The sequence below is a fragment of the Balaenoptera physalus genome, assembly GCF_965194825.1.
Source record: "Balaenoptera physalus genome assembly, chromosome: 9".
NCBI classification, from domain to species: Eukaryota; Metazoa; Chordata; class Mammalia; order Artiodactyla; family Balaenopteridae; genus Balaenoptera; species Balaenoptera physalus.
Window position 1 is genome coordinate 69,762,153 of NC_138888.1, and position 16,012 is coordinate 69,778,164.

At 43.4% G+C, this 16,012-nt stretch overlaps 2 protein-coding genes across 2 annotated transcripts in view; both read right to left on the minus strand.

Moving 5' to 3' along the window:
- Positions 1–16,012, minus strand: part of SPACA1 (sperm acrosome associated 1) — a 208,680-nt gene that overhangs the window by 93,987 nt on the left and 98,681 nt on the right. Inside the window, exons 3-5 of the mRNA XM_082473991.1 lie at positions 5,116–5,672; positions 3,919–3,986; positions 2,968–3,064 (exon numbers count right to left, since the gene is read on the minus strand). The gene's annotated coding sequence lies outside the window, so the exon portion shown is untranslated. The remainder of the gene's footprint in view (positions 1–2,967; positions 3,065–3,918; positions 3,987–5,115; positions 5,673–16,012) is intronic.
- Positions 1–16,012, minus strand: part of LOC309666518 (uncharacterized protein) — a 138,111-nt gene that overhangs the window by 35,555 nt on the left and 86,544 nt on the right. The gene's annotated exons all lie outside the window — the stretch shown is intronic.

Here is a 16,012-nt window from a genome sequence, read left to right on the forward strand (position 1 = left end):
TTAAACTACCAACTGCCTTCAGCTTCCGTCAAATGTCATGCTCTCATTGTAGCTTGACAACAAGCTTCTGTCAAGCAGTCACGGGGAAAGGGATGATGCAAGACATAAAGGGGGCCGTAGGCTATGTTTCATTTACTGTACTGTTAGTGGTCCTCAACCAGGGGAAAGTTTGCTCCTCAGGGGACATTTGGTAATGTCTGGAGTCATTTTCGGTTGTCACAATATGGGCGAGGAGTACTACTAGCATCTAGTCAGTGGGGACCAGGGCAGCTAAACACCCTAAAATGCCCAAGACACCCCCTCAACCAAGAGTTATCCAACCCAAAATATACAGCGAGACGGAGAATCCCTGCGCTATTATGACTCTGGTTTTTTTTTTACCCCAAATGCTGCCCTCTTGATAATGAACTCATATGTTGACAATGGCACGATCCATTGAATGTAAGAGAGCCACATCAAACCCTTTTAATTAATGGACAATTCTAATTAGTTCGTTATCTCCCCCCCCCCTTATTCATTCTTTATTCATCTTGGGTGGAAGCACAAGTAACCACCCATGGATGATACCAGCTCACAGAAAGGAGGGTAAGAATGTTGTTGGACTCAGGCTGTCTGGGCTGCAGTCCAATCAGATTTCAGTATTTTGCATGGCATTCTTACAGCCTCACTTTGCCAGGCATCAGGGAGTTGAAAAACAAGTCCCAGTGGAACATGCTTAAATATATCTCATCGTATGAGAGGAATCACAGAGCACTGGATGATGTAATATTGACTGCCTGTTAGTAAAGAGAATAAGAATGTCCGCCAAGGGAGTAAGCCCCAGAACAGGCGATGAAGAGGAAATGATGCGACGGTTGATACAGTGCATGAAGATGTCAAGTTACATGACATGTGGACCGAGGGGCTGCGGCAGCATCTGGAGGGGTTACAGTCGTCTCTTTCCAGAACGGGACAGATTTTCCCCTGCAACATTCGAGCCCGTCTATCACACTCTTCTGTTGGATCATCTTTATTTTCGTGTGTCTACATGCCGCCAGCAAGCAACGTGGTCTGAGTCAGAACAAAGCCTTGCTGCCTTCCTTCAGCTCACTGAGGTTTTTATTTCTCTGCCCCGAATTCCATGGAGTCAAACCAATGCTTTCATCATAGTTCATGCTTGTTAATGAGGAAAGAGGCCTATCCCCATCACCTCAATGAGAATCTCAATAGATTCTCTGCTGTTCGATTCCGCGTATTTACTACTCAGATGTTTTTTTAACTGTTTTACCTCTGAGCAGTACCGTTTAGAGGCAGTTTCCAGGTGTACAAGTCTCTGTCCTCTTCAGCCCATTTCCGCCTCACGGTTTGTCTCCCTCCATTCAATACCTTGTTGACGTTTTCAAGGAGGGGAGAGGGGCCGAGAGGGGAGGGAGCCAAGCCAGTGCATCTCAGTTTATTTACAACCGAGTAAGTCACTGAGCTCTGAGAGCCTGAAGCAAATGCAGGGCCAAGCGTTTGAAGAACAGCCCACTTTGTTCTGACAGCTTTCCTGCATCAGCCATCCTCACAACCAGATCACCATCATAAAAACATCTAGGATTCGGGGAGTTTAACACACACTTTCCCATAACGATTCTCCCCGTAACTCTGTGAGGAAGCAGGTCACCTTCTCACAGATGGTTGGAAGCCTGCGGGTGGAGCTCACCCAACACACCTACTGAATTTGTTCCGTGTTAATAATATATCAAGCTTTTTCAGAAAGGTAGAGCATCATTTTTTTAAATTTATTTTATTGAAGTATAGTTGATTTACAATGTGTTAATCTCTGCTGTACAGCAAGGTGATATATATATATATATATATATATATATACACACACACACACACACACACACACACACACACACACACATTCTTTTTCATATTCTTTTCCATTCTGGTTTATCACAGGATATTGAATATAGTTCCCCGTGCTATACAGTAGGAACTTGTTGTTTATCCAGAACATCATTTTCTTAAATGCTGTCTCTTTTCTCATCCTAGAACTCCAGAGTTCCCCTGTGGCAACTGTATCCCAAATCTGCCATGCTTCAAAGCTCCAGGGTGTACAAAGAGAACTTCAGAATAAACTATTCCTGTGAAATTTGACTTAGGGGACTTGGGATTTGAACTCACCTCCTGGACATCTCTCCTTTGCCTCTCAGGCACTGCTTTAGCTCTGCCCTCTCACCTTGGCCTGATGACGGAGCCTCTGGCCCGTCCTGACTGGTCTTCTCCGTACTGGTAGCCGTAGGCATGAGGCCAGTGTTGGTGATGTGAAGGGCTCTCCTTCTATCCGTGACTTGCCCTGAGGCAGTCACATTTTTTTGTCATCTTTTCCCCGGTGTCATATAAATCAACTCCACGTGATAAATACCGAGTATAAACATTGCAGTCACCCCTGAGATTCAACCACCTTCCTTTCTGTCATTATTAATCACTTGTGTAAACACAAGTCAACAAACCACTTGTGTTTATGGTAAGGTGGGTTTCTAGACACTTGGCCAACTTAAAAGAGACAGAGAGAAACTCAACCCACATCCTAAAGGAGGAAGCTTCAATAAAAAATTGGATAAAGAAAAACTTTGAAGCAACCACTGAGCCTGTCCCGTAACCCCAGTCAGTCCTGGGTTGGGTGTTCTATGTGTGCTCGTTCATTCAGCTGAGGACAACTGTGAAGCCTAAGTTATCCCTATTTCAGAGAGAGGTCAATAGTTCAAGGTCACCTAGCAGTAAATGACTTGGTCATGACTCAAGCTGGGTTGTGTCTTCTCCATCCCTTCAGGCTGCTTCTCCAAATCAGTGCACTCCAGATGAGACCCAAACCCTCAAACTCTGGGGAACTATGGCAGAACAATACCATTGAGCCCTAGGTTAAGTTCTTATACACGTACATCTCAACAGTGGGACTGGCCATTCCTACCTCTGGATTGATCTGAGGCATGTTACCTGTCTCTGAAGACAAGAAATCTCAACCTCCTGTGTCACGCCAAAGGATAATATGTTAATTCCGGTTACTCAAAGGGCCAGCAATGAACTTCCTTGCCTAGAGAGAAAAGCACAGGTCTGAAAGGTAAGAGATGTCCAAGTTTTGCCCTAACCAGATCCCAGCAAGTCACTTGATCTTTGTGGTCTTGCTTTCCTCTTTGAACAAGTTGGAATTCACTCAATAAATAGTTTCTTAGCATCTACTCTGTGCCAGGTACTATTCTAGATGCTGGGAACATAGCAGTGAACCAGACAAACAAGGTGCCTTCCCTCATGGCCCTTTCATGCTACGGAGGAACAGAAGCAATAAACAAATAAATAAACGTAAGGGTTCCAGAGAATGATAAGACCTTTAAGGACAGTAGGCAAAGTAAGGTATTTTAGAGCATGTGTTGGGTTCGGAATAGGGTGAGGGCAGTGATTCTTCAGAGTAGCCAGAGAAGCTTTCTTGGAGAAGAAGGCATTTTAGCTGAGAGCTGTACAGTGAGGAGATAGCCATTTGGAAGAGTACAGTCAGGGGAGAGCAATCCATAGAGGAAACAGTCAATGCAAAGGCCCTGGGGCAGGAACCCTAGTGATGTGTTCAAGACACAGAAAGGAGGTCAGTATGAATAGAACATAGAAAGCAGAATAGGCAAGGTAAAGAGTGGTATAAGATGGCAGGGCCAGATCCTGTGGGGCTTACGGGCCATCGTTAGTAATAATGTTTGCCTTCCTAACCCGACAGCATTACTGTAAAGCTCCGGTTGGATAACACTTGAGATGGGAAGGAAAGTCCTTAAAACAGCTACAGCCTAGACAAAGATTGCGTGGTGCAGCCCTAGGTCCTGTCAGTGTTTTATATTTTCCCCATTTTTTGCCCACATCTTTATCAATGGCATGTATATACAATCTTTATTAAATTAGTCTTACCCTGGGGTTGTTCAATCTGGATGAAGCCAGGGATATTTGGCCCCTGCTTTTCCTTCTGATGCTGTTTTCTGAATATAGAGAGCAATACAAGATCGGGGCATTTATGGAAGGGATGTTACCCCTAAAGGCATCGCAAGCAAGTACAGGGCAAAAACTGCACGGCTTACTTTAGCGGAGAAACAAACCGCATATAGCTATTTCATTGTACGTATACCTTTTTTCTTTTTTTTTTTTTACCAGATGTTAATGGTTGGTAATTTGGGAAAGAAAGAAAAACCTTATGAGAAGAGATAACTTCTTCATATCCTCTGACTTCTGATGAAGTTAAAATGCACGTGCGGACAAAAAAACAGGCAGGCTGCCCTCTGTACCCATGAAGGACCACAAAAGAGAATCCAGGCTGCCGGAGAATGCCAACAGAGCTCTGGGAACACGGAAGTTCATTAAAAATGTAAAATAAATGTGACGATTACATGTGGTTGTCTTTGGGGCATTTCGCCTTAGACCTCGAACGTGTCGGAAAACAGTACTGCAAATGACATAATTATTTTAAGATATAAAATGATTTAAATTGCCTAATGAATGCAGACCCTGACAGCAGCCTGCATAAGCCTGAATTTATTAGCATGTTGGTGGGCGGTGGAGGGGGGGGGGTCGGAAACAGCTTTATTTATTAGCAGCAGCATCTGCACTTTGTTCTCCTCCTCGGCCCCTTCAAAGACAGAATGTCCAAGACAGCATGATCATCTAGAGGCAAAATACACCTTCACATCCATTAGTGCAATTAATTCTCATCACTGGCATGTGTTGCTGTTATCTTGCCTACCTTCCCTGTATTTTATCTACAAGAAAGCTACACTCACGGAGGTTAACTGTCTTGCCTAAGATCACACAGCCCGAAATGGTACAGTCACTTAACCTAGTTCTTCAGTTTAGTAATCCTCCCTCCATGATTTCATGCCGATGGAATATTACCAGTTAGCAGCTTGATCTCAAGTGATGGGTCCTGTTAGAAGGGAGATATTTTTTTTTTCAACTTGGTGTCTAGCAGTTTCCAGGAATAAAGAGAATCTGTGTAGAAGAGCAGCTCTGTACATAGAAGCCTTTGCTGATTCATCAATGTGTCAGATCAGTTTTTGCCAAGGACACTCTTTCTCCCCTCCCTTTCCCTTTCCAGCCTTTTACTGGCAAACTGACCTTGCCATGGTTTTGAAAGCGACATTAGCCGTCATCTTTCACCAAGGGCAACAGGTCTTGCAAAGGTAATGGAGTTCCGCAGCAGCTGTCTCCATTTGCAGGCTCCTGAATGAGAGGCTATCTCGGCCACCTCTTTGTTCTCCGAGAATCCTTATATTATGGTTGTTGTGATTATTTTCTAGTAGAGGATGGAGATTACAGCCATTTGAGACAGTGCCAGAAAAACACGTTTTCTTTCATTTCGCGATCATTAACCTTACCAATGAACATTTGTTGAGTACTTGCTGATGCATGACGCCAAATCAACTTTGTTTTCCGTTCTATTCCAGGGACTGTAGCTCTGAGATTGATGCTGGTTAGAAGGCTGTAAGACTGTAAACCGAGGAGGAAGTCAAGATGCCAGCATGGGATGACAACCCCAACTTCTGAGCAAGATGCCCCCAAGAAGAACGTGATGGAGAACTGTGGCCAGGCCAGCTCTGATCCCACCCAGTGAAACCTCAGAAGACTTGATTGGCTTTTTCATTTAGGATTGTTTGGGGAAGGCTGGATTAATCCTAGAGAATAGGGAGTGAAGAACATCAGTAAACTGATGACCAGTTTCATACCAAAGGGAGCATCACATCTTCTCTATCCCAGGGAGCAAAAACTCTATCAGTCTTCCACTCTCTGCCTGCTTTCTCTGGGACCCGCGCACAAGCCTGTCATTCCTGGTTGTTTCTCCAGCACCATCTCATCCAGGAGGGAAGATTTGGTATTCATTATCTCCCTGGGAGGCCTGGCCAAGAAGTTAGGCAGCTCTGAGGGATGGGAAAGGGACCCAGACTTCTGCAGAAAGAATGAGCCTTCCTTATCCAAGCAACCCATGCAAGGAAATCAGCCTTTGCACAATACCCATTCCTGGAATTGCAGATGCCAGATGATTAATTGCTTCATTTCTCCCTCTTCATTTGAAAATTATTTCAGCTGGGATGTATATTTTAACCCCCAGGTTATATCTCGTCTTTTCCCTAATACGACTAGAAACAACTGAATTTATTTAGAGAATAGAATCACAAATATTATGAATTTAAAGAGGCCCAGAGGTATGGTATCATCGCCCATGTTCCCAGATATACCTGATTTCAAAAGGGCAAACCTAGACAGTTCAGCTCAGTAAATATATAACAAGTCTATATTAGACTCGGGGCGATAAAAATATACTAAATTCCTACTGTATTCTGAAAACTATGCTAGGCTAACAAAGGTGAGGAACTTAAGTCACTTGAGGAACTCACACTCGGTGGGAGGTTATACTTTCAATGTAGCAGAGTTGGCTATACAACTGATGAAGCAGAAGAGCATGAAGGGCGAACACTACACTCAGCCCTCGAGTCTGGGGAGACTTCCTGGAGTTGAGTTGGGTCCCTAAAGACAAGTAGAAATAAGTCAGTAAAGGAGGATATAAAGGGCACTGCAGAGAAAAGTGTGAGCAAAAGCAAGACATGGGTGACAAGTTGGTACTCAATAAGTAATACACGAAGTTGAGTGTCACCAGAGCATAAGTGCAAGACAGGGACGTAGGACCTTGTAAATAGTGCTAAGTAGCTTGGATTTTATTCTGTGGGCAGCAGAGAACTGTAACTGAAAGTGGGGTCCGGCTGCTCTCCACTCAAAAGCCAATAAAGAGGCCAGGTTGGTGGGAAGGAAAGTTTGCTCTATTTTGAATGCTGGCAACCGGGGGGTTGTGGGGGGGGACTTCTGTCCAAAGGCTGACTCTCCATCCCTCACCCCCAACCCCTGCCCACGACCAGTGGGCAAGAGCTATTCTAGGGTGAGGGAGGGGCTACACGTAGAAACAGCACAGTCAGCTCTGACAGTCATCTTGAAATTGGTCATGCAGTGGTCTGACCAACGTCATCTTGATTATTTTAAGTACAGTTAATCTTCAGTTCCAGGGTCGGCTTGTTCCCACTTCCTTAAGGCCAGTTCTCAGAATTGTGGCAGCTTAAGTCTGGTCATCATGTAGTTAACTTCTTCCACCTGGTGGGAGTTTTAGTATCTATAAAACAGCTCACAAGCTCACAGGATATGGCTCAGAGTATTATCCGTAGCTCTTGAGAAGGAACTAAAGGTCCTTGACTTGGCTTACTCACTAAACTATTATTGTTTTGTCCTGTCTGACTGCTTTTCTTGCTTCTGCATTTTCTCACTTCTCTGATTAAACTTATTTTTTGGCTAAAGTTTTTCCACAGGCAAAAGGCAGGTGGAGGACATGGGGGGCAAGGACCACAGGGTGCTGCTCCATTTCAGAACCACTGTAGGGACTTGGTAGGAGAGCAGAGTAGTCAGAGCCCTACGTTAGATGGATTCCCTAACTGATATGGAGGATGGATTTAAGAGAGGCAAGACAAGTTGGCATAGGGTACCTCTCACTGGTGGTACATATTAGAATCATCTGCAGAATAGTTTAAACTCTATATTTCGTCAACTTACCCCAGATTTTTTTTAAAAAAAATATGCATTTTTTAACACACTCCAGAGATTCTGAAATATACCCTCAGCCAAGGACCACTAATTGGGAGATTACATTGTAATAGTCCAGATGAAAATGATTAGGACCTGAACTAGGACCATGAGAGTAGGAAAGAGGTGAAGAGACAGAGTTGAGAACTATTTTATAAATGTAATCAACAGAATCTATTTATTTATTCATTTATTCATTCAACAAGTATGAGGTCAGGCACTGTGCAGGATAGTAAAAACTCAATCATGAAAAGGACTCAGTCCCTGCTATTAAAGATTGTATAGTCTAGTGCAGAATTTCTGCAACACATAACTAATCTTTTTAGCAACAGGAAAATAAGCAAAGAAAAAATTCCTGAGATTGTCACCGTGAACCCTCCCTGACATGGATTTGCAGCTTGGGTGGCCCAGGGAGCTTCAAAGAATTTGGTTTAGACACCAGGCAGAACAACAGTAAATCCTCTTTAGAGAAACACTTTTTTGGGGAGTCTCAAAGAACCTCTACAGATAGTTTTTTCAAGAACAATGAGCAATATACAATTAAAATAATAAAGTAAAAATATAAGTAAAGCAAGCACATAGGAAACAGACTACAGAAATAGACTTGTAAAGACTTCAGATATTAGACATTCAGAACATTTATATATTCAGTCTCTCAAAACTATGGAATCTGTATTTAAACACATAAAAGAAAAGCTTGAAAATAACATCAGGGACAGGAAACTGTAAAAAGTGACCAGCCAGATGTATAAGGGCTCATTTGAAATAAAAAAATACAGTAACCAAATGAAAAACTCAGTGGACCATTTTAACAGTAGAACAAACAGAGATGAAGAGAGAATTTGTGAACCGAAAGATAAGAAGTTATCTATAAGGGGACAGCAATTTTTTTTCTGTAGAGCCAGAGAATAAATATTTTAGGCCTGAAATCCATATACTCTGTCACAACTACCCTGTCACAGACAATATGTAAGCAAAAGGGCGTGGCTGTATTCTAATAGAACTTTATCTACAAAAGCAGGCAGGGGGACAGATGTGGTCCATAGGCAGTAGTCTGCCAACCCCTGGAGTCTAAAAATGAAGCCTAGAAAAGAGAAACATTTGCAAAATAAGTAACAGATGTTAAGAAACAAGGAAGACAGAAAGATGTCCGACATGTTGAACAAGTGTTCCTGAAAGAAAGTGAAAAGACAATGGGGCAGAAGCAGTATTTGAAGACATGACTGAGAATTTTCCAGAACTGATGAGACAGTTTACTGATTGACAAAGCCCAGCAAATCCCAAGTAGAATAAATAAAAAGAAAATCACACCTAGATCCACATCATGAAACCGAAGACAAAAAAACTAACATGCAAGCAACAGAGACACACAGACATAGCACACCTCCAGGGACCCCGGATGTACACTAGAACGCAAATGAGCTCCTGGAGTTGTGTGAGGTGAGAGCCCTGATCAAGCTGATAGCTGATTTCTTAACAGCAATGCAGGACACCAAAAATAGGGGCAGTAAAAACCTACTTTGAGGTCCGAGAGCATCTGGCACAGTGCTGTACAGGTGATTGGGGAGCTAATCCCGGATTTGGGGGGACAATGAGGCTTGTATAATTTGGGGACCTTCTTTCTAAAAAACAATGCAAAATTACAAATAGAAGATTAACTACAAGCAAATGGATGAGGCCTGTTCAAGTGAGAGGGCCTGAAGTCTGAGCTTTATCAGCTTCATGGTGAATCCACCTCTGTAGGCGCAGCATGTTCTTCCTTTCCAGTGTCCCAGCTCTTTTCCTCCAGCATCAGCCTTTTCCCAACATGGGCAGCAGAATGCGTTGCTCATCCCAGGCATGGCCTTGGAAAGCTGTCCCAGTGCTCTCTATTGCCCCATCCTTGTTCAGAGATCTTCTGAGTCAGACCAGAGGAGATTCTTAATCCTGAGTCTCTAGCACATCGCCAGGGCCTAAAAGCCAGTGGGGTTCAGAAGTTCTGAACAAACTATAAAGCATTTGTAAACATATGCGTATACTGACCTGAGGCTTGTGCATGCCTGTGTACCTCATTTGATCTATTCAGTGATACTTTTCATGTTAAAAGAGAATAGCTTGAATTCTTTTCCTACTTCTGCATACCCAGTACCCTCTGCCCTCATCCAGGCTCTCATCTCATCACTTCCCAGCATCCAGACTGGTCTGACCACCCTCATTCTGCACCAAAACTTACCTTCCCTAAACCCAGTCTCTACAACAGTTTTTCTCAACCACAAGCCAAGGGATACAGTCAGGGTGCAAAGCAATAAATCTCCACCCCTGTAAATATCTCCCTCTGGTTCAAAAGATGGGGCAATACCTGGGCCATCTCCGTTGTTCCTCCATTGCCTAGAGCTCCCCGGTGGCCAGCACCTCACTGGGACCCCTGAAGAATATGCCTGCTTCCCAGGGAATCCACACCTGCTACTGCTGTTGCTGCCAAGCAAGCCACACTTCAGTGGAGCCCACCAGTGGGAGGTGAAGGAGACACAGCCCTGCACCCCAGAGAGGCCTGGGAGATCCACCTTATGTGATCTAGTTCAGAATTGCCTTATGATCTGGACTTCCCTGGTGGTCCAGTGTTTAAGAATCTGTGCTTCCAATGCAGGGGACACGGGTTCAATCCCTGGTCGGGGAACTAAGATCCCACCTGTCACACGGCGTGGCCAAAAAATTACAAAAAAAAAGAGAACTGCCTCATGAGTGCACCCTGGTCACTTACTATCAAGCACAGACCTGCCCTGTGCAGCCCAAAGAAGCCGCCATTTGCTCTCTGTGTCTAGCACTTTTGTTGCACCTACTTTCCTTCCTTGGGGCATTGTGGACTATGGGGGCCTGGGAGCAGTCGCCCTGCCTCCCGTGTTCTCTTAAGTTCATTCTCCCCACTCCAGTCCTCTCATCTGAGAATCCAATGCCCTCGCTTTTTTCTAGAGAGAGCGAGGACTTGCCTTATAAGCTGATCAGCCTGGGCTCTCTCCAGCTCAAGGGGTAGCTTCTTCAAGATCACCCAGATACCTGGACGTTTGCAGGAAAGTTCCTCCCTGATTGGTTAATGCTACACATCTGTTATACAAGATCTTTCTTCAGGAATCCATGGCTTATACAATGTGATATGCCAATTACATCTCAATAAAACTTGAAAAAGAAAAAATATACGGGTATATGTACATGATATCTTTATCATTTCTTTTACTTCTGAATGTTTTAGATGAATTTATGATAAAAGGTGAGATTTTTTAAATTCAGCCTGATGATCTTCACCTTTTGATCAGATCATTAGAACATTTACACACACCAGAATTATCAAAATATCTGGTATATAGCTTTACCATACATCTTATCATTTCTAGTTGCCCTCACCCATTTCTTGTTTCCTTTTTTCATTCCTTGCCTCATTTTAGAGTAATTACTTCTGGTATGACATTTTTCAATCTTTCTTTGTATGGAAATTACACATTTTATTTTTCTTATCTCATGGCTATATATAAAATTATAACATGCAAAATTATCAAATTTAAGCTTAAAAAAAAGAATCCATGGACATTTATTAATTTAGAAAATGAGCGCCTCTGAATAACTTTGAAGCCCCCCTACTCTGACTGCGCCCTCCCTTTCCACACTTGCCTGCCAGAGCCCAGGTCTGAAGCGGCCGCTCCCCAGCCCTACTGGCTCCTCTCTCTTCTCACGTCCTTTCTCCTTCCTAGAACTGCTCACGTGTTTCCCTCCCCAGCTCCTATCCTCTTAGCCAAACCCTTTCCACCCACCCCAAAGCTCCTCTATTCCTCAGAGGTCCCCTGACCCTCTAGCTGCTCTTGACCTTGCATTTACTGCTGGAGCATTTGTAGTCCCTGTTGTAGAATATGTTACTTTGCAACTGTGGTTCTCAACCCTGACTGGGGTATTTTTAAATAATATATATCCTTGGGCCCTTACCTTGGAAAATCCTTATTCTGGAGAGTTTGGGAGCTTTGGAAAGCTCCCTGGGTGATTCTGATGTACAGTCAAGGATGAGAAACACGTCTTTAGAAACACGCTATCTTGTGATTTTATGTAATTGCCTTTTATGTCTAAGCCTTGTTTTCCCAAATAAGACTGTAAATTTATCAAACACAGAAGCCATCGCTATAATTTTTCTGTACCTTTCACATAGTCTTGTCTACCAGGCATAAGTAGATGCTCAGTGGCAACTTAAATGACAAACTGATTGATTTAGCATGATGTTGGATACTGAGCTCTTGGATAGGAAGGAGGAAACCTGAGATCTGCTCCTGACTCTGTAACTCACAAGCCACTATCCTCTCTGGATTTCTGCTTCCTCATTTGTAAAATGAGGGTGATAATTAGGTTTTCAAACTCCAGGGAGTTTAAGGAAATAGTAGAAGCTCATGAGTTATTTTCAATATTTCAAAAAGCCATAGAAACTTATGGATTTCATATCAATTTGCAGATTAGTAATCTATCAAAATACACATAGATGAATGACAGGTGAGAAGAAATAATAAAAGGAATCTTTAGTTTGAAAAGGTTTAAAAGTACTCTGAAAATTATAGGACTCCATGCTTTGGTTTGCTCAATGTTTAGGATCCAGATCCCCTGGGAGAGAGAGTAGAACAGAGTAAAGTAAGAAATTTGGAGTTAGACTGACTTGGGGTCAAATCCCAACTCCACCACCACTAGCTGTGTTACCTGGAGCAAGTTTTCTTCTCTGAGCCTGTTCCCTCATCTGGAAAGTCGACATATTGATAGTACTTACTCTATGGAGTAGTAGCTCCATAGAGCTGTTATAAGAATAAATAAATTGATACACGGAAAGCCTTTAATGCATTGTCTGGCACATAGCAAGTGCTCAATAAATGTTACTGGGAATATAACCGGTGTGCTAGTCTGCTCAGGCAGCCAAAAATAATACTGCAGACTGGATGGCTTAAACAATGGACACTTATTTGCTCACAGTTCTGGAAGCTGGAAGTCCAAGATCAAGGTTCCTGCAAATTCAGTTCTTGGTGAGAGTTGTCTTCCTGGCTTGTAGATGGACACCTTCCTCCTGTATGCCCACATGGCCTGTCTTCTGTGTATGGGCAAGGAGAAAGAGAACAAGCTTTCTGGTTATTCTTCTTATAAGGACACTAATCCTACTGGATCAGGGCCCCACCCTCATGACCTCATTTAACCCTAATTACTTCCTTAGAGGCCCCATCTCCACTCTGGTTGAAGCCACACTGGGGGTTAAGGCTTCAACATGTGAATTTGTGGGTAGGGGGGGAACAAACATTTCAGTCCATAACACCTGAACGAGAAAAACACTCAGAGCCAATGCCAAGGAGAGAAAGGAGAGTCAAAGAAGTCACAAGAAATATTTCTCTCAAGAAACGATCTGTCTCCTAGGCTGGGGAGGTTCATAACAGGTTTTGGAACAGCCCTTCAGCTCCAGAACCAACCAATATGTTTGACAGCAGTCACTGTGGTGCAGCCTGCATCATGGAACATGGGACTGGGGTGGGGGAACCCCAACCGTTCCCAGGGCCAGGCTTCTCCCACCTCTGTGCACATTTACATCACTGGGAGGATGGGATAAAGTGCCGATTGCCAGGCCCCACCACCAGAGATTCTGAGTCGGTCAGGAGACTTCTGCATTTATAACAAATCCACAAAAATACTGCTCTAAGGAAATTATTCTAGAAGAAAAACTCAGAGCCCAAGTGGAGAGGAGGAGGGAAGCTGACTATGATGCTTCTGCCTGCTGGGGTGGAAGCAGGTGTGTGTGATCAGGAAATTCAGTGTTAAGAGGCAGAGGGCGGGGTGGGGGGAGGACCAGGCAAGCTGGCTGGGCAAGGATAGGGCACACAGTGGTGGTAGGGGACCAGAGGGGTGATGATACGTGGATGACTGCCTTCAGAGGAAGCCAGCCCTGGAGAGCCGGGGGTTGTGGGGTGATGTTCGGGTGCCTGTGGTCAGCTGCAGGAGCCTAGGGGTCCTGAGATCTGTGGGGGTGAGTAGATCAATCACAGAGAGCCCCCAGCTTTGGCTTCCTTCCGGGTGGCTTTGTTTACTTCTAGACTAACTTTTTTTCCTGTTACCATCAACCCAAGTAACTTAGAGGCACTACTGATTATCATATGAAGTCCAGGGCTTGAGGGTGCTAACGAATATGGTGCGGGCCCAACATTGCTACAGTGGCATCTGGTGTCTAGACTGAAAAGAGGCAACATGACCCGAGAAGAGGAAGCCCCTGTTTTCACAAAGACAGTTAGCTTCCCTTGACTACTTTTTAAAATTATTTTTCTGTTCTTGTCAATCTGTTGTTAGATGCACCTCTCCCCAGATGATTGAATGCCATGATCACAGGCAAGACAAATGGTTGATGGTTTGGTGGATTGTCATATGCATGACACAAACCTTGTTTGCCTTTCCTGAAACTTATTTCTGCAATCACTGCGAGTCTAGGTCATATCGGGAGAGAATTCTCAGCCCAGTTCTTTACCCTGGTTTCCTAGCCATTAGGTTTTCTAATATTTCACATTTTCACTCTGGCCTGTACTTTTCCACCATGCTTGGAGAGGAAATGCACCTGCATTGAAATAGGAAGGGAGCCTTGTGACTTCTGAACCTCTTCTCACCCTCAGTCCTTATCTGAAATTGGATCCAACTTGAGAATTTTAAAGCTCAACTGAGGAAATCAGGGATAAGCATTACAAATTCTCCATCCAGAGTCCATTTTCATTTAAGGCTGCCAAAATGAAGCTACTATTATTAGTGTATGTTCAGATTAATCAGATGGACAGTGCTCTGGATTATACAAATGGGGATCGGAATGTTGAGGGGGACATTTGGTTGGGAGAACTTTTTCCCATCCCCTTTTTTCTGCCTTGACTTATATACACAGCCCTTATTGCCACACCATGTTACTCGCTCATTTACGAAGGAGGAAGAGTTGCTAAACCATTGGGTAGGGCCACTGCATTGACACGTGCTAGGTGGCTGCGAGCTCTGCTTGCTGCAGCTGAGGAAGGCCCAGCCTTCAAGGGCAGACCTGGGGGGTCTCCTTACCCTCTTCCTGCTCTCCCAGCTCTATGCGGGAATTGGGACAGGCAGGCCCTTCCTGTTAAGAAGAAGTCTTTGGCCCTTTTTTGGCCTTCAGCCTAAGTCACATGCTCCAGTTCAATTTAGCTAAAGATATCTTGCTCAGGGCAGATGGGGTAGTAATGCTATAAATGGGAGCTTGCTCAGATACTAATAAATCTGGTTATTATTCCCACACTACTTATCTTTGTATATATAATTCCATCCAAAGGAAGCGTCCGTCTTAGGATTCAGGCACCAAGTTCTCTACCTTGAATCTTTATCAGAATTCTCCCACAGTCGTTGAATATTTACTAAAAATCACTTTGTGATCCTTAAGTCCCATGCAGTTTTTCCTCTGCTCTCTAAGTAACATCCACACTGTACATCATAAAAAGTCTAAGAGATTTTCTGCCACTTTAGGTGTAGGCTTGCAAAGGCAGCATGTACGAGGTGGCCCACTTTTACTTAAGAACATCACCTGTGTTTGGATGCATCATTTCCAAATGATTTGTGCAAACTTTGGTCTTAGCCTTGTGATGAGCCTGTAAGAACCTGGTATATTTCACAGATTTCATTTAGGAGTTCACCATCTTTACCAGCTTAGACATGAGGTCATCTACCCCACCACTGAGAAGTTGCCAAAGTATCTGGGTCTTAGAGGTGATCTGGTCTACATCCCACCTCACTCAGGAATTCCTTCTACTCTATCCCTGATAGCTGGGGTTACCAGCATCTATACACGTTTCCATACTAGGGGTACACAAAGGGTATCCATATAATCTGTAAAGTTATATTTTTTTAATGCCTGAAGGAAATATAGCCAAGTTTAAAACTTTGAAAGAATCATGTGGTAGGAACATGGTTATTTGATACTTGATATGTTTGAGATTTGTTATAGTATTTCATGAATGCTTGAAATATTTCATAATGAGAAAAAAGATTTTACTTGCTGATTATAAAACACAAAATGAAACTAATATTTCTATTAATCACCTTAAATTTCAGCTCTATAGGCACACATTGAAAATGTGCTCAGTACCTATGTCCCTTGAATTAAAGAGATTCCATAATTTTTCATTATTTACCCCAAGAGCATCACAATACAGTGGTCCCTCAGTTACCTGCAGGTGATTGGTTCCAGGATCCCTCCCCCGCTTTGGATGCCCAAAATCCATGGATGCTCAAGTCCTTTATATGTAATGGCACAGTATTTGCATATAATCTAAAGTCATCCTCCAGCATCCTTTGAATCACTACATTACTTATAATATCTGACACAATGCAAATGTTATGTAAATAGTTGCCATGTAGC